The following is a 21,593-nucleotide window of genomic DNA, read 5'->3' on the forward strand; positions in this document are numbered from 1 at the left end:
TTACTTTTGTTGTAACTCAACAGTTCTGAATTGGAGGTGGTCGGGCATAACAGAATTACTTGGGAAATGTTTTCAAAATATACTTACCCAGTATACCAACAGAAGAATGGGTAAGCAACTTGTGACCCAGACCCACATATACATAACACACATTATATTTGTAATTCTATTTATACGAAGTTTGAGAACCTGCAAAACTAGCCTATGGTGGTAGAAGTTAATCTTGAGAGGTGATGACGGACTGAAAAGTCACTTAAGGGGAGCTTTTGTGCTGATGGACATTTTCTATATCCTGATTTGGGTGGTTTTCACACGGATATATCTGCGTGAAAAAGTCACGTTGTATGTACATTTTTATGGACTATCAATTATATATATATATATATATATATATATATACATACCAACTGGAGTCTCTCTACCCGAGACCATGGGGATAAGATGAATGAGACATGGGGAGCAGGGCTTACAGAGGATGTGTATTTTGAAAAAGCTTCTCTTTTCTCTTTTCCTCTTTTACAGTAAACTGCCAAATATCCTCTTAGGAACTGAAATTAGACAGGATAAAAGCAAACATTCTCTCTCTCTCTCTACTTATCTATGACTTTACATTTTGTAGAAGGCCCCTAGTGGTTGTCAGACTTCTCCGAAGAGAGCCTGCTCACTCTCCAGGTTTGTTTGATTGGGGAATTTATTTTGTTTTGCTTTTCAATGGTTTTAAAGGTACAAAATTAATAAATTAATGAGAAAGACCTTGGAGGCGGGAGGAATCACGGTGGCCCATGAGATTTGGCCTTTATTCATAGTTTAAATTGGGCTTAGAACCAATTGAAAGATTTGGGAGCATATTTAATATTGACAAGTTCCTAAAATTACAAAGTTTGAAATAAATGTGTAGTGATGTGTTTGGAGCTTATCCCATCAACCAAGCTCCTAGTCACTCTGATGCATATTGAGGAGACTCAAGTATAAAGAAGACTTAGGCAATGGGTTGTTTCTTTCTCTTATGAAAGAAACTTGTGACTACTTTTATATATTTATCTAGAGAATGAAAGTTTTTTTAACCACTTTATGGCATTTTTTTTTAGTAGTAAAATTATTTAAAATAAAAATGAGTCCACAGGCATTTTTTTTTTAGTAGTAAAATTATTTAAAATAAAAATGAGTCCACAGGAGTAGTACTAAATCTTATTTGGTGTTTTTCTGTTTTGCTGTTGAACACCCAGTAACATTCTCAACATTTATTTTGATTCTGAAGGCGGTGTGAAAACAGTCCTTCCCCCAAGACATCCTGGCTTTATCACTTAGCTTCCTCCATAGGCATGCCATCTGCACAGAGGAGTATATATTCATTCTAGATCAGGCTGGGAAAGACTTCAGAGATGAACTCCTTCAACCAAGCTCCGAAGTTCATGTCACATTCCACTTCACAAGCAAACTCAGGCCTACAGGTGAAGTGTCTTGCTCAGGGTCACCCAGGTACAACTGCTGTCCACATACAAGTTCTTTCTCTTCTACACAACAGTCTCACCGTGTTGTGCGCGAGAGTTTGGTATCAAAGTGACTTTCGAGCAAAAATATACAAATGCCACGTCTTTTCCTTGAAACCCCAAGAGGCCTGTAACCCTAAGAAACCTTGAGAGCCTGTAGGCATTTCCTTATCTTTGATCTTAATCCTGTCCTGGTTAAAGGTTAAAGAGTTTATAAGTTTGCATTTTGGGGCCAGACCCACTAGGGTCCATTATCATAGTATACTTGCTGTGTGATCCTTGGTGAGACAGATAATGTCTTCACACCTCACTTTCCTCATCTTTGAAATGGGGATAATAGTACAAGAGCACATGAAGTGCTTTCCACACTTCCTGGTGGACAATAAGGCACTCCTTAATTTTCCTTGGAAATCCAGCAAGTCCATATTGAAAGTAGCCAGCTATTTCTTGAAAGATTTTAACTCTCTTCAGCCTTTTCCCTTTCATCCCTTTAAGGTCTTCTCTGCTTCTTTGTAGTTTTGGATATGGGCAATGCTCAGGCAAGTCACGTGACCACAGATTTGTACCTGATGGATACAGGAGACTCTTCCCCAAGAGCCCGGGAATTTTTCTCAGTTGTGGGACACGGAAGGAATCTGGAACGAAATCCTCAGTGGCAATTCTCCGGGGACCCTATTCAACCTAAGAAAGGTTGAAAGGATCGGGCTCGAATAAGACCACAGACTCCTAAGGCATTATTTTTGCAATGCCAAGGACCACAGAAAAACAGGCAAATCCTTTAATTTTTACAGCTACAGAGGTCAAGGCTTTCAGGGACGGGGACACTCCTCGGCCGGTGACGGCAGGAGAGGTCCGAAAACCCGGGTTCCCGGACCGGGCTCCGAGAGCCTGGTTCGTCTTACCAGCTGCGTCTCATTAACTCCACCTCCGAAAATGCTAAGCAAGTTTCCTCCCAGTGCCTACGCCGGCTGGGTGGGGCGATTCTGTGACATGGAAAAAACCGGGAAAACGATTCTAACTCCTTGGGTACACTAACTGTGCTGTTCCCGGAGGAGCGGGTGAGGGGTGGTTTAGACCACAGGTTTGGTACCCAGAGGTTCCAGGAGTCCTGGACAGATAACTTTAATATTGTCTGCTCTGGGAAGCCACCTTCTTTCTCCGGGTCTGTTTGCCCTGTGCAGTGGCTGCGTGGGGACATCCTGCTTGGAGGGGTCCCCCGAATAAGGTGGGCCGCTCTAGGTCGGGGCGGGCCAGTCCCCGCCGCGGCCTCGCCTCTGCAGGTTGCGGAGGTCTCGGTGGGATTTTTCCTGCCTCCCCCAAGCCCCCGCCCGGGAGAGGCGCTAGGTGGGCTCGCTGTGGTCCCTTCGCTTTCCCCACTCCCCCAGTCTCTTACTCCGGGGAGTTTCACCCCGTCCTCCCTGCTCAGCCCTCACCTTTGAAAACCTTCTCCCAAAGCCACCACGTTTATAAAAGTGCGCGACTTCTCCCGGGCCTGCAGAAGGAGCTCCGGCAGCTCGGCATTCCTCGGATTCCAGCGCTGTGACGTCCCCAAGGACGCGCGCCCGGGGCTCGGGAGCCGGGGCTCCCCTTCCCGCGCCGCCCCCCTGCGCCCCCGCGCGCGCGCCCGCCCGCCCCGCCGCATTCCTCCCCGCCCCCGGCGCGCGCCCCGCGCTCCCCCCGCGCCGCCGCGCCGGGCCCGGGGGTGGGGGAGCCGCGGCCGCCGGCGCCTGCTCCGTCCCCTCCCACTCGCCAGGCCCCTTCCTCCCTCCTCTCGCGGCCGCTCGCATTTCCTGCCGCTCTGGCTCTCCCGGCCCCTGAAAGTTCGTCCCAACTTTTCTCTCCCCGCGGAGGGCGCGGCGGGCGCAGTCCGGGGGCAGGTTGCTGCGCTCGTCCTCGCTCCGCCGCCTGCCCTCCGGGCGCCGGTCCTCGGCGAGCGGCCGCCACTCCGTGGCCCCTGGCGGCGCGTCCCCTCCCACCTCGGCCAGCCTCCCCGTCCCGGCCCCCTCTCTGGCGGGACAGCCCCGCGCCGGGGTGATTCTCCTTTCCCCCCCTTCTCCGGGCGCCCCCGCGCCAACTCTCGCGCCGGGATCGCGGCGGAAACCTCCCTCCCCTTTCGCCTCCTCCGGCTCCTTCCCTCCGCCCCTCCTCCGCCAGCCACTGGAATCAATTCCTTGGGGGGACTTGGGGCTCCGCCGCCCGCGGAGGGCAGCCTTTCGGCGCGGGACTCCGGGGTTCCGACGGGGCCATGTAAGCAGGTAAGCGGCGTCTGGGGCGGGGAGTCGGGCCCCAGGTTGGGGGCCGCCCTAGGCGCTCCGGGTGCCTTGCCGATGACTTGGGCAAACGCTGGCCACGCCGACTTGGGATCGGCGGCCCGGGACGCCTGGCAGGGCAGCGGGAGCGCGAGGGGGCCGGGCAGCTGGACTTGTTAAGTGGCGGTGGGAGCCGCCCGCTAATGCTCACGGCTTGGAGTTACGGTGGAAGGTGTGCGCTGTCTGCAGAGTGGACGGTGAAACTCACACTCTCGCCCCCTCCTCCCCGCTGCAGTTTTCTTTTGGGGAACCACAGAGGGCCTAGTGAGGGCAGCTGAGATACCCAGACGGCGGGGGCCGGGAGATGAAAGCCAAAGACGTCGCTGCCTCTCAAGCTGGAGAGGGTCCCCCGCCGCGACCCTCCTCTGTTCCACACCCCCCGCCCCCGATTCCCCCCCACCCTCCAGGAGACGGGATCTTGAGAGGGAGAAATTTCCATGCCCTTCCACTAGGCCACAACCTTGCCACAAAACTTCTGGGCTTCTTGGCCCCTACTTGGGTGGTCGGTCGACTCACAGGGAGACCCTGTGGCCCCCTAATTTCAGAGCAGGTCTCCACCTCGAACGCCCCAAGTTCTGAATATTAACAAGTTCCAAGGGTGGTGTTCAGACACCGTCTTCCCTTTTTCCTGGCATCACCCCTGCTTCTGGGGTTTCAACGCTCGGAAGGGGTTTTTCACCTTTTTGAGGAGCAGTGAGGAAGCGCTGCCCCGACACCCCCTTTCCTTCCCACTTCCTCCAGGTCCCGTCACCCCCACCCCACCCCGCCTCCCTCCAGCTTAAGGCCGATTGTGGGCTTTCGCCTTCTGTCCGTCCAGGGGCTGGCTGTTCCTGGGTCTTTGTGAAGGTGAGGAATTTTCAGACTGCTGGCTGTGGATGGGTTACAGGGTTTCCACCAACGTGTGAATTTCTTCAAATGGGTTAGTTCGTTGGCCCATTCATTCAACAAACCTAGTTTTGCAGTTTGTCCCCCTGGGCTAGGAACTGGGAATACAAAGATGCTAAAACAGGATGTAACTGCAGCCTGCGGGAGGAAACCCGCTGGCTGATCTGGAAGTAGAGTGTCCTGAGAGGGCCTGGGAAGGCTTGGTCCAGAGGCGGCGGGGCCAGGTGTGCGCTGAGTCTGGAGAGTTCAGGTGTTGCTCACCTAGAGGACCGATTAGGAAAGTGCCTGCTAGGGGGGAGGAAAGAACTTGTGCAAAGTAAGAGTCATCCAAAATATGAGTGCAAAGATATCATACCTAGTAGAGAGCTGGGGGCTGAAGGATTTATGGCTTGGTTGGTTCAGTGTAGCCAGGACAGCTTTTTTTTTTTTAATATCAGATATTAAACTGGAAGCGCTTAGGAGCCAAGTAGCTTCCGGAGGCGCACACATCTCTCTCTTTGGATGCCTGATGCTGGTTCTGCAAAAAGCAGTGGTTGGGGGACCATCTCCATTTCATTGACACTAATTGGCTCGTGCCTGGTTTCATCAGAATGGTACTGATGCCCTTTCAAAGGGCCACCTGAATGCAGTAGGTGATAATACCGCCCCTTACAGAACCTTGTATTGAAGTCGCCTTATCTTTTGGTGATGACGTTAAAAGCATGTGCCTTGGGAACGATAGCCTTAACGAGGGGAAGCTGGGGAGCACAGATGCACTTTTGCCTAATCTGACTGGGTGTCTGTGCTCCGCAGAGTGAGTTCGTGTGTGTCCCTGTGTTTGTTGTAGTATTCTCCACTTCCCCACGTCATCGCGGCATCAGCACAGTTGGAGGAATGACTTTTCCTTCCTCTGAAACTTTACGAAAAGCGGAATGTCTTCTAGCAGATTGTCGTCGCCTCCTGGTCCAGGATTCAGCAGATCCTGCCTAGAAAGCTTTTTATAGCGCAGGAGCCTCCGGTAGGTGGTTTGCCGCTCAAGGGTGCCTCTTGACTGGGCTGAAGTGGCGGTGTAGTATTCTTCATAGTGGCCGCGTCCTGGCCGAGGTGGCGGAAGGCCAGCTCTCGATGACCTCAGGCCAGTACAGGCGAGTGAGGAGGGCACATTGACTTCCTACAGTGCTGGGGGTTTGCCTTGGCCTCCCCCAGCCCCCCAGAAAGAAAGACAGAAACACACCTTTCTCTATCTCAAGAACAGCCCCTGGAAAATGGCTTTCCTGAAGGCGTAGGACCTTCGTGAGAGAAACGGCTCAAGAGAAACTCTTGCTATTCCCAGGTACCGGTCCAGCCTCCATCATTGGCTTAAACATACAGTCGTTATTGTCAACACTTTAGATATTCAGGTTTGTGCAGACCATGTGGAACAGACAGCTGTAATGGAAAGAGCATTTAGACTATTTTCATGCGGAGGAACCTTAAAAAAATCAGTAAAATTAGGATGTTTAGGAGAATTCTTACTTGTCCTGAATGGATGAGCCAGAAGTTGACAACTGGGAGAACTTTTCCCCCCAGTGCCTGCCTTCCTTATTAAGGGTTTCTATTTCTGGCTTCAGGGATGCGAACATATACCCTTGGATTGCACCTTGCCCCCCACCTGGGTTCTGTATCTTTCTCCTTTGTCACCTGCAGTCCTGCATTCGGACTTCTTCGGTCACCAAATGCTGAGCATTTTTTGAACTCATTCTAAGCCTCAGCGCGGTGTGCCTTGTTAGAGATAAGGCAGGGGAAAGAGATAAGATGAAATCTTTAGCCAATTCAGTTATTGCTGCTTGTGCTGCTTGAAAAAGAATGAGGGAAAACAAGCACGTTTTGGTGGAGAAGAGGTTAAAATTGATGTCTAAAATGAGACACTGTGGTCTCCCCTTACTGATTTCATTTACCCTTCCCCCAGTCTGAGCCCCGCGGAGGGCTTATTGAATGGTTCAAGGGGTGTGTGTAGCAAATTCAGCAGCTTTTCTGGCCTGTTGGTGTGCTGGAGCCAGAGACCCAGGGCTGGGAGTTCGAGATATAGCTCAGTTTGTGTCCCAGCTCTGCCGTCTTTTAGCTGTGATGTTAACTGAACTTTGCAGCCCTCCGGAGTCTCCATTCCTTCATCTCTAAGGTGGGGCCAGCAGTTGTTAACGTGCCAGGATGCTTGTGGGGAATTCTGTGTAATGCCCTATGCCCCTCTGCTCACAGCGCCTCCCTCACACTGAGTAGGTGTTGGGTCCAGGATGGCTATTTATATGTTCCAGGAGTTATATGTGGCCATGAATGTGCTCTTTGTGGCTCACTTTTTCCCCAGCAGCCTGAATTCACATGCGTGCCAACATACACATAAGGCTTTGTCTTTGACCTTTTTTTTTTTTTTTTTTTTGGTGTGTTGGCTCAAAGCAAACGTGTTGGCTGGCAGCTGCTAGCCCCTCATGTAGAAGGAGGGTGTGAGTTGCAGGATCAGGCAGTAGGTTAGTTTAGGGAGGGAAAGCCACGTAGACAAGGGCAGAAAAAGGGATCCTTTCCCCCATACACTGCTTCCTATAAGGAGAGTCTAGTGCTAACACAAGGATCCTTGCCTTTCTAATGTTGAAATCCAGTGAACTAAATGATGTTAGAATAAATCCGCCTGCCTTTAGCAAGAATGCAAAAGGTAGCCGATCGGCACAAATGAGTCTCTGCAGCCTTGCTTTCCTTCTTTGAAGCTCAGGTCTAAGGAGTCAATTGCAATGCGCCTCTCAGGTCCTGCCAGCTTCAGGTCGCTTGAACTTTAATGTTGCCTTTCATCCGAGAAGCCTGAAGTATTTGGCAAACATTAACTCACTGATCTTCATGTCAACCTCCCAGCAGGAGGGGATGTTAGAAGAAAGGAACAACTCCTAAAACGTCAGGAGGACAGGTGTGTAGTAACTGTTCCAGAAGCCGAACGGATTGCTAGAGCCAAGAATTGATTGAGGATCCGACACGATACAGGATTCCAGACGGGTCCCAGGTGAAAGAAGACCCCTTTGAAGAATAGAGGGAGAAAGTTTAGGAAACGCAGATCAGGCGGTGGTTTTTGCAGTGGAAAGGGGGAGGAAATCGCATTGCTAGGACCAGCCATCGCCTTTGCTGCGTATTGCATGAATGCTGATTATGAAAATAAATAATCTCTGAATTATTTATAATTTTGAATGAGAGGATATGATGCAATTCTGTGGATGAGGATTTAGAGTAGCTGAGGTAAAAGGTAAGTGACTAAGTACCTTTTTGTGGGATAGGAGTGGTTATGTGTCCAAGTTGGATTATAAATGGCATATGAACATTGTTTTAATTTCCTTTCCCTTTTTCCTGTTGGTTCCATATGCCTTGGCTTGGTTTTGTTTCACTCTCCACTCAAGCTTTTGTTGGACTTGTTTTATGGTCCTTGCTACTGGAAAAAAACACATTGTGGCCAGGCTTGGATCAAGCTTGTATGTAAAATCTGATACGTGGCTGATTTGGCTTAGTTCCTGAGGGGACTCCATTAGGCCCAGCTCAAGGATTTCATCCTGGGCCTGGTCAGTTAGCTTGACCCAGAAGTCTGTTGCATTTCCAGAGGTCCTGTAAGCCCTAGGTGGCCATCCCATCAGTGCTTGATGCTGGTCAACTAGGAGGTATCTGGTGAGAAAATGAGGAAAAGCGTGGCATGACATCTTCTGTGAAGCTGAACATCCTTTTCACATTTGTGATGTTTTATATTTTAGTACTGACCGATATTCCTAAATCGGGGAGCTATTTACCATGAGGGCCGCTGACTTGATTTCCTTTGGCTTCATTGTCGAAAATTAGCAGAAGTTCCTCATGCTTGTCTTTGTGCAAAGTGTATCCTTTTCCAGGACTTCATTTCCTCAAGTCTTTGGGAATCTGTCTCCCAGGAGTTCTTTCTTTCACACTCCATTCCCTTAGTTAAGGTGGTAGTGAGCCTCAGAATCACCTGGAAGGCTCATTAAACACTGTTTGCTGGTATTATCCCCCATGCCAACCCCAGCTTCTGATTCTGTAGGTCTGGGATGGGCCCTGAGAATTTGCATTCCTAAGACACTCCCAGTTCAGTTCAGTTCAGTCACTCAGTCGTGTCCGACTCTTTGCGACCCCATGAAACTCAGCACGCCAGACCTCCCTGTCCATCACCAACTCCCGGAGTTTACTCAAACTCATGCCCATCGAGTCGGTGATGCCATCCAGCCATCTCATCCTCTGTCGTCCCCTTCTCCTCCTGCCCCCAATCCCTCCCAGCATCAGGGTCTTTTCCAATGAGTCAACTAAGACACTCTCAGGTGATGCTAATACTCCTGGTCCTTGATCACCAGCATTTCGAGAATGGCTGAGCCATTTTGGTCCATCCACCCTTTTCAACCTTGTGTGGTAGTCACTTAAGTTTTTCAATGCAGTGGTTTAAATGATTCTGGTTCTGGTGGTTTTGGCGCTCTGGAGAGGCTGGGAGTCACTTAATGGTAAGTTATTCCTAGCTAGGCCCTTGGAGAACATGAATTAGATGTTCCCATTTTAATCGATTTGCATGCTACCCTCTCCCATCTGACCCCACCGCTTGGTTCTAAACAGTTTGGTTTATTTATCTGGTACTTCTCTCTGTCTGCTTATCCGCCATACATGCCCAATTCTACCTGTCTCAAATTGAACTCATTGGTTTCTTGCCACAAAAGCTGCTGCCTCTGATTTCCTGTCTTACTGACATGAATTGAGTTAGCTGCTGAAGCCAGGCACTTGGAGTTCTCTTCAACATGTCACTCTTTGTTAGCACCCAGCGCCCCTGCCCCCGCCCCTCAAACCCCCATAACAAACCCAATTAGTCCTTAGATCCTTTGAGTTTGTGTCTCTAAAGTATCCTTGATTTGTTCCTTTCCCTCCATCACCACTGCCTCTTGGGATTGTTCAAGAGCTTCAAAGGCTGTCTTTCACATTCTCTTCATCTTTTCTCTTAAAGAGCTTTTAAAAACACAAACCTTTTATAGTATTTAAATTCTTACTCCGCTTCCTACCTGTGTGATAAAGCTTCCTTACCCTGACTACCTTCGCATTCCCATCTGCAGTTCTTGTCTCTATATGCGAGAGCCCTAAAACCCTAAGGGTGATGTGTAATCCCCTTCCTTTATTCCTTACATTCCGACCCAGACTGACCTGTTCCCCTTGGCCGCCTGCTTAGCCCCTGCACCTTCAGCCAAAGCTTTCCTGCCCTGACACTCCTTCCCACCGCCAGTTAGGCATTCCTTTCTTTATAGTTCCAGAACACTTTGCAATTAGCTCTATTGGTAATTTCTGTCTCATCATATTATTTATGTTTACCTCCCTGTCTCCTCTACTAACTTATAAGCTTCTCCCGGCAGGATTTGCATTTTATTTGGTTCAGAATCTCTGCCCTGTATGGAGGTTGGTTAGAAAGAGCCATGGCTTACCTTTACTGTTGCTGACTCTGTCCCAGTGTTCTTAGCACTTTCTATTATGTCTTTCAACAACCCTGTAAAGTAGGTACTATTATTATTGTTAAGCAGAGAATGAAATGGAGTTAACTTTTTATAAAGAAGTGTTTAAAGAATCCATGAATGAATGTGTTTCTGAAATGCTGACCTGGAGGTTTAGAGCCCAGTTTGGTGTGGAATTTATTGTTTATTCTTTAATAGGAGGTGTGGTGCGCTGGGAAGATTATATCATGTTAATGACTGTATGTGATTTTCAAAGTTAAACAGATAGCAGTGTTATTTATGATACACATCTTATTTGTTCATCTGAGGAGGCGAATCACATCCCTGAGCTGTTTTCTCAAGCTACTGAGACTTTGGCTCTTATTGTTTTGTTTTACTTGGTTACTTTCAAACACATAGTTATTTTCTTTCTTAATTTTTCAAACCTAGGAAGCCTTGCAGATCAAGGGAGTGTAAATATCACACAAAAATTAGTAAGTAAGAACATTTGGGGCTTCAGGCATAAAACAAAATTGTTTTCACAAGTTTAGATGTACTATTGATTAGAGTATGTTTAATTTCATTTCTGTGCATTATTTTCTTTTGTACCTTATATTAATGAGGAAAAGGCAAATCACTCATTATTCAACATCTGAGTTACTAGTCTTTAAAATGGAAAAGAGAGAGACCCTCCATGACGTTGTCATAGTGGATACCAACCTGTCCTTAACCAAGTCATCCTGTTCTATGTCATGTTGTTGTTTATGTCCAGTCATGTCTAGTTCCCCATCGACTGTAGCCCGCCAGGCTCCTCTGTCCATAGGATTTCCCAGACAGGAATACTGGAGTTGGTTACCATTTCCTTCTTCAGGGGATCTTCCTGACCCAGGGATCGAACCTATGTCTCCTGCTTGGCAGGTAGATTCTTAACCACTGAGCCACCTGGGTTCTGCATGTAGAACTGTGTAATAAGAACCATGTAATGAGAACCATGTAATGAGCAGCGCTGATATCACTGATATTATCCCCCAGATCATGAGATGGGCTTTCGTCATTATTTCAGTTCTCAAGTAAAAGGAATTAAGGCAGGTCTCATGGTCATGAAAGTGACTTTGTTATGAATTACATGTACACACTGTATATACTTGAGCTTGATCGTTTAAGGTTCTCCACAAATAAACCCCCGCCCCCCCCCCAGTGTTCCTCTGATTTCTTCGTTATGTCCTACTATTCTCCAGGGTTCTGCCACGCTGCAGCTGTCCTGAACAGATCCCAGGTTTCCTAGAGCTTGGCCATCCTAACCTGTCCAAAGCATCTTCAAAGGTCCATCATAAACACCACTCCCCTGGACAGCCTTCCTGATCTCGCCCCCGACTGGGCCCCTCTGCCACTTTTTAAAAAAACTTTATTTCTTTATTTGGCTGTATCAGGTGTCAGGGACTTTCCTGGTGGATCAGAGGTTAAAACGTCTGCCTGCAATGCGGGAGCCCCGGGTTCAATCCCTGGGTCAGGAAGATCCCCTGGAGAAGGAAATGGCAACTCACTCCAGTATTCTTGCCTGGAGAATCCCATGGACAGAGGAGCCTGGTAGGCTACAGTCCATGGGGTCGCAAAGAGTCGGACACAACCGAGTGACTTCACTCACTCACTCACTCACTCATCAGGTCTTAGTTGCCGCAGGTGGGATCTAGCTCCCAGCCCGGGGATTGAACCTGGGCCCCACCCTGGGCTGTCTGTTGGGAGCATGGCGTCTTAGCCGCTGGACCACCAGGAAAGTCTCCCCTCGGCCACGTGGCCTTGACCTGTCTGTGCCCTGGTCCTGGTTAACCGCCTCTGCCCTGTCTTGAGCCTGCCAGCTGCCCAGGAGCTGCCACTGGCCTCGCTGCTCTCCACGTCCCTCCTCATCCCCAGCACAGACTTGCCCCAGACTGTTGCTTCTTTTCTGCTGCTGGTCGCCTGTACCTGTTCATTCGGGTCTGCCTCCTGCTTGCCCCGGGGATGCCCTCTGAGGCGAACCCTTTTCTCTCCATGGCGGCAGGGCTTCAGGAAAGACAGTTATCCTGACCTCTGTCTGTCCCCTGTCCTGCTTCTGCCGGCGCGGAGACCGGTCCGCCCCTACACCTCCAAGTCTCGTTTTAGACGCAGCTGGGACTTCCCTAGGGGTCCAGCGGGTGAGACTCTGCGCTCCCACTGAATGGAGGGTAGCGGGGTGCAGGTTTCATCCTTGGTCGGGAACTAAGATCCTACACGCTGTGCGGTGCAGGCCACCCCCCCCCAAAAAAAAAAAGCAAAGCACGTCTGTATTTTCCTTCTCTTGCTTGAAATCTGTCTTGCCATTTGATACTGTTCAGAGATACATACACCAGTCATAAAAGTAAAGTTGAACCTTGAACAGTGTATGTATTAGGGGGGCACCAACCCTTCGCACATTTGAAAATTCTCATGTAACACAGACTTGTGTACCGCCCCCCGCCCCCATATCTGTGGTTCCACATCCATGGATTCCAGAAATGCAGATCAGATAGCACTGTAGGTACTTACTGTTGAAAAAATTCCAAGTATAAGTGAACCCAGGTAGTTCAGATCATGTTCAAGGGTCAACTGGGTAAAGAAATACCAGAAAGACAATTAACACCAAATACAGGGGACAAGTCAGTAGTGAAGGTGAGGACCGAAGTGTAGTGTTCTTTTATTTCCTAAGCTGAGTGGTGGGAACATGTAAGTTTACTGTGTTCTCTTGTATGTCTGATGTACTTAATTTTAACCATACACAAAGATGCCCAAGATCAAGTGCAGACTTAGCTGAGCCTTCTGGGCTCTGAATGCACAGCTCTTGTTCCCACCTAACCTAACCGCTTGCCTGGGCTGGAAACGTTTCTCATGGTTGAAACATCATGGCTTTGACTCATGTCTACTCTTACTCTTCCCTTGAATTCCTTTTCCCAGCTGGTCACATACTAATTTCTTCTGTTCTGTATCTTCTTAGATGTTTTGTCTGACATTCCCTTTTTATCATTTGGAAGAGTTCATTGTCACCTGGTCTGTCTTCCTTTGGTCTTCTCCTCATTCTTTACTGATAAGCATCACATTAAATTATAGCTGTTTGTTCATCTATCTCCCCACAGTTTTGAGCTCTTTGGGGACATGTTTTGTAGATTTACTTATCTTTGGGTTCTTGGCCCCTGCTGCAAAGTAGATATTCAATAAATGCTTGGAATTGTTGAATCATAGCTGTAAGATGAGTGGTTTTAATTGAAGTAATTTTTTTTTTAAGAGCGTGTCCAAAAAAACTTCAAATTGAAGGAAGGAATATCTTGTGGATTCAGTATCAGAAATGTAGACTGTAGACTGAATTGATTTATACATGTGTGTGATAAGTCACTTCAGTCATGTCTGACTCTTTGTGACCCTATAACTGCAGCTTGCCAGGCTCCTCTGTCCGTGGGATTCTCCAGGCAAGAATACTGGAGTTGTCATGGCAATAGTGGGTTGTCATGCTCTCCTCCAGGGGCTCTTCCCAACCCAAGGATTGATTTATACATGGATTTCATAAGTCAAACCCATGATTAGTTTTAGACATTATTTCTTCTGCTTTTCTTCACCTTATGGTGACAGGGGATAGTGTAATTGTTTTGGTTTGTTCTTGTTGTTTAGTCTTTCCCCCCATGATCACGGACTGTGTTGATGTTTTCTGTAGCAGTGTCCGAGAGCCTGTGTGCGTCTAGGTGTGGAAGCAGATGTGGGCTGTGAAGTGGTACCGCTTGTTGTAAGGGTGACTTCTGCCATCAGTGCTACTTGCTCTGGGATAGAGAAGCCACGCATCCTTGTGGAGGAGAGGCAGCAGAGTTTATTTTTGCAGCAGACGTGTCCCACTGCAGAGCTGTGATAACCATAATGAAGGAGGATTATGCTGTATTAGGTTTATGAAGGGTGTACTGGTCTGTTACCAGGGTCAGTGGTGACAGCTCAAGCCAGCAATTAGGTTTCATTAAAGACTCCAGCAGGCAATTAGCATTCGTTTCTGCCAATGAAATCCTATGATCTATTAAGCATATTCTTTTTCATTAGACATTTTGTAAACTGTGCTTTATATGACAGAGGTACACTTTGTTTGTTTGTTTGTTTAGACATACACACGTCTCCAAATTATCATTTGAAAAATGGGCTGACTTTTAGACTCCGTGTGTTTAAACCCGTTGGCTATACTAACATTCTGGGTGGATTGTGCTGTTTTAAAGTCTGTATATTTTTAAAAGTTCATACAGATTCTTTTATTCAAAGGCAAGGAATTTGTTATGGAATATTATATAATTATGTGATTTATGAGGGGGAAACAGTGTGACTGATGTGAAACGAATTATAATAAAACTCTAAAATAATGAAATGACACCTACCAGTTTTAATTATATTCTCTAGAAAATTATTGTTTTACTTAAGAGGCATCTAAAAATAAAGGCTGGGAAGGATGATTTGTGCTGTGTTTCAGCTGAGCAGCTGTTTGGTTGTTTTGAAAATGAGGCTTATTTTCCAAGGGGTGGGTTTGGTACAAGTGAATGTTTCATGTAGCTTCATCCTTAGGCATGCGTTTAGGCATTTAAACTTTGCCTGTGAATATGATGTGATGTTTACACTTACTACATCATTAAAAGAAATTTCCTCCCTCCTCTCTTTCTCCCTATTCCAGTCCTTCCTCCTCGCTTCTTTCTTCTTCCCTCCCTTCCTTCTTTTGTAATAGATTGCCTTCATGTGGAGGACTCTGATAGGTTAATTGGGGCTTCCCTAGTGGCTCAGTGGTAAAAAACCTGCTTCCAATGTAGGAAACATGGGTTCGATCCCTGGGTTGGGAAGATCTCCCGGAGGAGGAAATGGTAACCCACTGCAGTATTCTTGCCTGGAAAATCCCATGGACAGAGGAGCCTGGTGGGGCTACAGTTCATAGGGTTGCAAGGAGTTAGACACGACTGAAGTGACTGAGCGCAGCACACACAGATAGGTTAATTACTGTGTATGTATCAGGGGTGACAAAAGGGAAAACTGCAGAGTACAGCCCATCAGGCTGGACACTTGGTGTAAAGGTCCGAAAAGATGTCTATTTCCTTGAGTTAGTTAGGCTCTCTTCCTGTCGTTTGATTCTCTTGATTCACTTATCATTTTTCTCATTTGTAGACTGCTATACCCTGATGCTGGGAGGGGTTCGGGGCAGGAGGAGAAGGGGACGACAGACGATGAGATGGCTGGATGGCATCACCGACTCGATGGGCATGAGTTTGAGTAAACTCCGGGAGTTTGTGATGGACAGGGAGGCCTGGCGTGCTGCGATTCACGGGGTCGCAAAGAGTCAGACACGACTGAGCGACTGAACTGAACTGATCCCCACCCAGAGATAGAATGGTAATGGTGGCTGAGCATAGCAGCGTGAGAAGGAAGCTGCTAAGAAGCTACTGGAGAGGGAAATGGCAACCCACTCCAATATTCTTACCTAGAGAATTCTATGGACAAAGGAGCCTGGAGGGCTACAGTCCATGGGGTCACAAAGAGTCAGACACGTCTGAGCGACTCTCACTCACTCACTCATAGCAGCTTGAAATCTGTGTACATGAGCATATTAAAGACTCCAGGAAGTCTTGCAATAAACAAAAATGGGTTGAATTTATTTAGGGACTTTTTTTTTTAAAGTCAATTTTATGGAACACATAATCTCAAGGGACATGAATACTATATAAAATACTTTCTAGGAAAATCTCAGTTTGGAAGGTGGCTGTAACAGAGCAGGCTTGTTTGTTGTCTTTAAGAAACCCCACGTCTAAATTAGAGAGTATTGTGACTTAGATTATTAACACGAATAAGCATCAAAAGTCTTTGTTAGCAGACTAGGCTAACTTTATACTACTTTTTCTTAGTTGAATTTTGGTGGGGGGAGTGGTGGTGGAAAGAAAGGAAAGATCCATGTATTTTCACTAATCTGTCTAGTTGAGGCCAGAGGCTGTGATTAATATATACACTACCAAAAAATCTTGATTCTCTTAAGTTTTGGCAGCCAGCCATTTCCCCCACTGCCAGCCCTTATCATTCTGTCTAAAGAAAGCAGTCAGGCTTAGGAGGTATAAACCGTTGAGGGCTGTAGAAATGTCACTGCAATTATTTTATTAATAGCTGCCACTGTGGCAGTTGTTTTGTGTAACTGGGCATTTAACACAGATGCTGTGACTATCACATGACCAGTTTTTCTCTTCCATGGCCTTTTTATTGTCTCTAGCTAATTTGCTCATTATTTCCTTCAGTTTTCCCCACTTTCATTCCTGACTTTTTACAAAGTGGAACTTTCTGTATGGACACCCCCTTTCCTCTACAACCTTTCAATTCATAACAATCTTATGAAAGAGAAGTTATTTTTATCTTTAGTTTATCTTTGAGACATATAAAAGAGGTTATTAACTAACGAATCACAGCTACCAAGTGGAAGACGTGGATTTGAGCTTATTCCACAGCCCAACTTCTGAACTGCAGCCCTAGGCCCAGAAGTCTACGCAGGTCAGGGACATCTGTTTGTCCTGCCTTCCTCTTTCTTTCCTTTCATCCATTTGTTTAATAAATGTATTTTGATGTTTTTGAAGGTGGGGATGTTTTGCTGAGGTCTTAATCTTTAAAAGACTCAGCAACCATTCAGGTAGCCACTAGGCACCTGTGACCAGATGGCATTTGAAATGTGACTAGTTTGAGTTGCGATGTGTTGTATCAAGTACACACCAGATTATTGCAGAATTAGTACAACAACAACAACAAAAAGAATGTTAGGTATTTCATTGTAATTTAAAAAAATTGATTACTTCTTGAAATAATTTTCAGATATACTGAGTTGAATACAATCTATTATTAAAATTAATATCTTGTGTTCTGTTTTGCTCTTTAAATGTGACTACTGGAAAATTTTAAATTACCTATGTGGCTTGCATTTGTGGTCCACAATGTGTTTTGAGGACATAATGAGTCCTTGAGGACAGGACTGGTCCAGATGTTTATCCAACTATGCTTGGGAAACCTAACCCTTGAGTGATACCTCAAGACTGAGGGAACAGTGGATGCAGACGAAAATTAGAAATAGTTTTTGGTGATGGTGAAAAGCAAACTTGATGGTGCCTTAGGATGACCAGCAGAGAGAGGCTAGTATTAGCTGGCATTTATTTACTACTTACCATGAGCAAGTACTTTGTCAAGCACGTTAAATGGATTATCTTTTCGATCCTTCTAACAACTCTGTGAAATAAGGGCTCTCATTGGCTTATTTTATAGATGAGAAACCTCGGGCTTAAAAAGGCTAAGGCACAAGCTCCTACGCTAAATACTAGTAAATACTCGTATACTGTGTAAATACATAGTAAATACTAGTTTACTGTGCAACACCATTGGCATGCAAATTCGAGTACATAAATGCTGGGACTCAGTGTCAAGTCCGGGCATGAAGCCAGAACGTGTACTTGTAACCCCTCTGCATCACTGCCTCTCAAAGGCAAAGGAGAAAACCTTACCTGGAATCAATCGGTGGCAGTTTCTTGATTCATTCAGTGCCTGCGAGGGACACACATTCCTCTCCGCAGCCCTGGCTGACGTCATCTTTGAATTAGGGAATGCAGCACAACCATCGATGACGTCAAGTTATTAAGACATGGTGAAGTTATGCTTGGTTTACTCTCTTTAGTCACCCAAGGTTGTCTTAATTAGAAAGGTATTTACCAGAAATTGATTTTAGAAACTTTTGAGTGTGCGTCAGATTGCTTTTAACTGAGAGACATTGATGTACCTCATAGCAAGTACAGATTTTGTAAATATAAGCATTAGATCTTTTTCCTTAGTATAGCTATAATACTTTTCCAAAATTGGTAAAAGTTTTTTACCAATATTTTACAAATCTATTTAATTTTTTAGCCTTTGTTCTTATGTAAACATATTTTTGTGGTTTTATATAAATGCCCCTGCAAATATGCATGTTTTTCATCTTTCTTACTATCTTAATAATGAATATGTTATATATCTACATATAATTGACATACTGTGAGTTCCTTTTTTTATTGTTGAAAATATATACATTTATATTTCTTGCTATCTCATAAAAGAATATAGTAAGAATCTTCACATTAACAGTTTTTTTGAAAGTCTTTATTGAATTTGTTACAATATTGCTTGTTTTATATATTTTGGGTTTTTGGTCCTGAGGCATGTGGGATCTTAACTCCCTGACCAGGGTTCAGGCCCCAGCCCCTAGCACTGCAAGGCAGAGTCTTAACCAGTGGACCGCCAGGGAATCCCCAATTAACAGTTTTTAAAAATTACTGCTGAATTTGTTTGATAAATTTCTGTGAGTAACAGTACTTGTTATAATAAACACAATTCTTGAATCATATAAATGTAGTGGAATTTCAAACAGGTCATAAATAAATTCAGAGGTAGCACAACTTTATTTTCTGGTAAGTAATATTTTTTCCGATCTTGCTTTTGTACGTGTTTGTTTGATGACTAGAAAGTGGATCATCCCTGAAAATAACTCTTGCTTTTGTCTGTTTTTTAATTTTTTTTTAACAATTCCCTTCCTTATAGTCTGACGAAAGAATTTGATCAACCCTGAATTCTTACTTTCTAAAACCGATTAACCTTTCACACTAGATTCACTTTTAGCATAATTGTTCACTTATCTTTATATCATTTAATGCAGAAAAAAGGGTGTTGGATAGAATTACTTCTGTTATAATTATGATCTGTGTGTGTGTGTGTGTGTATATATATATATATATATATATTAATATAAGTGAAAGTCGCTCAGTCATGTCCAACTCTTTGTGTCTGAGCCACCAAGGGGGCCCAAGAATATTAGAGTGGGTAGCCTATCCCTTCTCTGGTGAATCTTCTCGACCCAGGAATCAAAGCAGAGTCTCCTGCATTGCAGGTGGATTCTTTACCAGCTGAGCTACCAGGGAAGCCCTATATTGATATAAAGGTAGCATTTAAAAGGGAATTAAAGATATATAAGTACCTGCTTTATTGATAAAAATAATCATAAACTTGTTACATCATTCTAAGTTAGTTAATTTCTGGTGCTTGTTGGCTTGCCTTTTATAGAAATGTCTTTGGTATGTGCCTATTAGTTTCATCTTCTATTTTCTCACAAACCTTTTTCAAATATGTTTTCCTATATCAGCTACTCTATACCTTGCCATATTTTCATGACTGTCGTATTAGTTTTTGATATGGTAACAAAAAAGGTTCCAGCATCTCAGTGGCTTATGACAACATTTATTCCCTGTCTGTGTGACGCATGTGCTGCGGTGTGCTGTGGCTCTTGGTGGCTTGACTGGGCCTTTGTACCACTCCACATGTCTTCATATCCGGGACGGAGGCTAAAGGTCAGCCCCCATCTGGGGCATGCTGTTCTCTTGACTGAGAGCAGGAATAATGTGAGAGGTGTGCAGTGTCATTTAAAGCTGCTGCATGGAGCTGGCAGGGCTTCCCAGGTGGCGCTAGTGATAAAGAACTTGCCTGACAGCGCAAGAGATGTAAGAGACCCAAGTTCGATCCCTGGGTTGGGAAGATCCTGGAGGTGGACATGGCAACCCGCTCCAGTATTCTTGCCTGGGAAATTCCATTGAGGAGCCTGGCAGGCTACAGTCCATGGGACCCCAAAGATTTGGATGTGTCTGAGCTCCTGAGCATGGAGGTGGTAAGTGATGCTGTCTGCTCACGTCTCATTGGCCAAGGTATATCCCATGGCCAAGCCACAGGCCAGTGAGTTGGAGACCAACACTGGCCTAATTCCCAGGCAAGTCACAGGGACATGGATGGGATACATTATAGAAAGGGAGCAAAGAGTTGGGATCAATAATCTCATCTTTTATACCATCATTGACTTAACTATTCTCTTATGGTTTGGTATTTGGATTGTTTTCAACGTTAACAATTATAAATAGCATTGCAGTCAACATTGTTGAACAAATTGCATTTATTTATCTGCAGAGTATTTTCTTGGAATATGGTTTCCAAAGTAGGCTATCTGGGTCAGAGGGCATGGATTGCTTATAGATCTTGTTACATATGGCCAGATTGTTCTTTACAGAGGCTATCAGTTTATAGCACCGTCATCAATATTTAGGTATACAGTTTTCATCATTGCTTATCACTTAATTTTTGTAGTTATCAAGGATGGTATTTTAAAACAGAATGTTTGGAACAAATTATGTTTTCTATTAAATTGAATAAAACCGGGGCCACTTATAATTTCCTTTCCCAGTTTCTGAAGGTCATTGTAAGTACATACTCATTTTTGTCTTCTGTTTTTCTCAATACACTGTTTCTTAAATACACCTTTATTCTTGCAGTAAAACAAAATGGTGAAAAAAGTAGAAAGAAAGCATATATTTGATTTGCAGTTTTATAACTTTTATCCAAAGCAAATCAGTAATTATTACTGTGAAACTAGGTAAATGGCTGAACCTACTCAAATTGCTGACTTTTGCTGCATATTTCAAAGTCTTAGGAGAGGAAATTTGTTTATTGTTCTATTGCCTAACATTGGATGGCTTTAATTCCACGGCATTCAGATTCCCCATGGCCGTATGGTTTTTATAGCAGAAAATACCAATTGAAACTTAAGAACCAGTCTTTCCTACAGCTTCCCCCCTCAAACTGTAAACTAAAACGCTTTATTACCAACTGCATCCTCTCTCTTGGCTTACTTTACAAGTGTCATGTTGCCTGCTGCTATACTTGTCTTTGGTTTCTGCTTAGAAATAGTAGTATCTCGACATGCCCATCAATGTCCTGGTTATACTTCCTCATGTAAGGATCTGAGATCTCACAGCCAAGGAAACAAGAGTTGCCGGACAGATAAGAGAAATCCTTAGGTCACTCAATCCAGAGTACATAGGCAGAATAAGCAAGTGTGTGTGTGTGTGTGTGTGTGTGTGTGTGTGTGTTCGTTCATTCATGTTTGGATGGGAAATGGTGTGCTGGAATTTGGGGATGATAGGTTTGATTTTGCAACTACCATTGAAGTGCAAATGCCTCCCACCTCATTTAGCAGAGGAATGTTAAAAATCCTCAGAACTGAGAAATTCATTTTCGAGAGACAGCCTGGTCAAGCTCATAAGAAATATTACAACTCAGTGGGAAACAAGTGTATATATGAGCCAGATCTCAGTGTGTGAACCAGAGTTTATTTGAACAGTTACAATAGGTGCTTATTGCAGAATGTTAAAAGTGTGAGTATTTATAGAGTATTGCTATTGTGACTAGTAAGACTCAGATTAGTGTTGAAGAAATATTAATTTGAATAGATTTGCCATGAACGTCTTTGGGTTTTTATTCCTGAGATGGTTTCCTGTTTCAACTTAAGTTCATTTTGTATAGGTCTTCTTGAAATTTGGTGCAAATTTCTTTGGAAGATGAGGACCCTTTGCTTTATGAAGTTTTGA

The 21,593-nt window shown here is 45.0% G+C and overlaps 1 protein-coding gene across 1 annotated transcript in view; it reads left to right on the forward strand.

Moving 5' to 3' along the window:
* Positions 1–3,277: 3,277 nt before the first annotated feature.
* Positions 3,278–21,593, forward strand: part of PTPN14 (protein tyrosine phosphatase non-receptor type 14) — a 183,451-nt gene continuing 165,135 nt past the window's right edge. Inside the window, exon 1 of the mRNA XM_043923278.1 lies at positions 3,278–3,745. The gene's annotated coding sequence lies outside the window, so the exon portion shown is untranslated. The remainder of the gene's footprint in view (positions 3,746–21,593) is intronic.

The sequence above is a fragment of the Cervus elaphus genome, chromosome 14, assembly GCF_910594005.1.
Source record: "Cervus elaphus chromosome 14, mCerEla1.1, whole genome shotgun sequence".
NCBI lineage: Eukaryota > Metazoa > Chordata > Mammalia > Artiodactyla > Cervidae > Cervus > Cervus elaphus.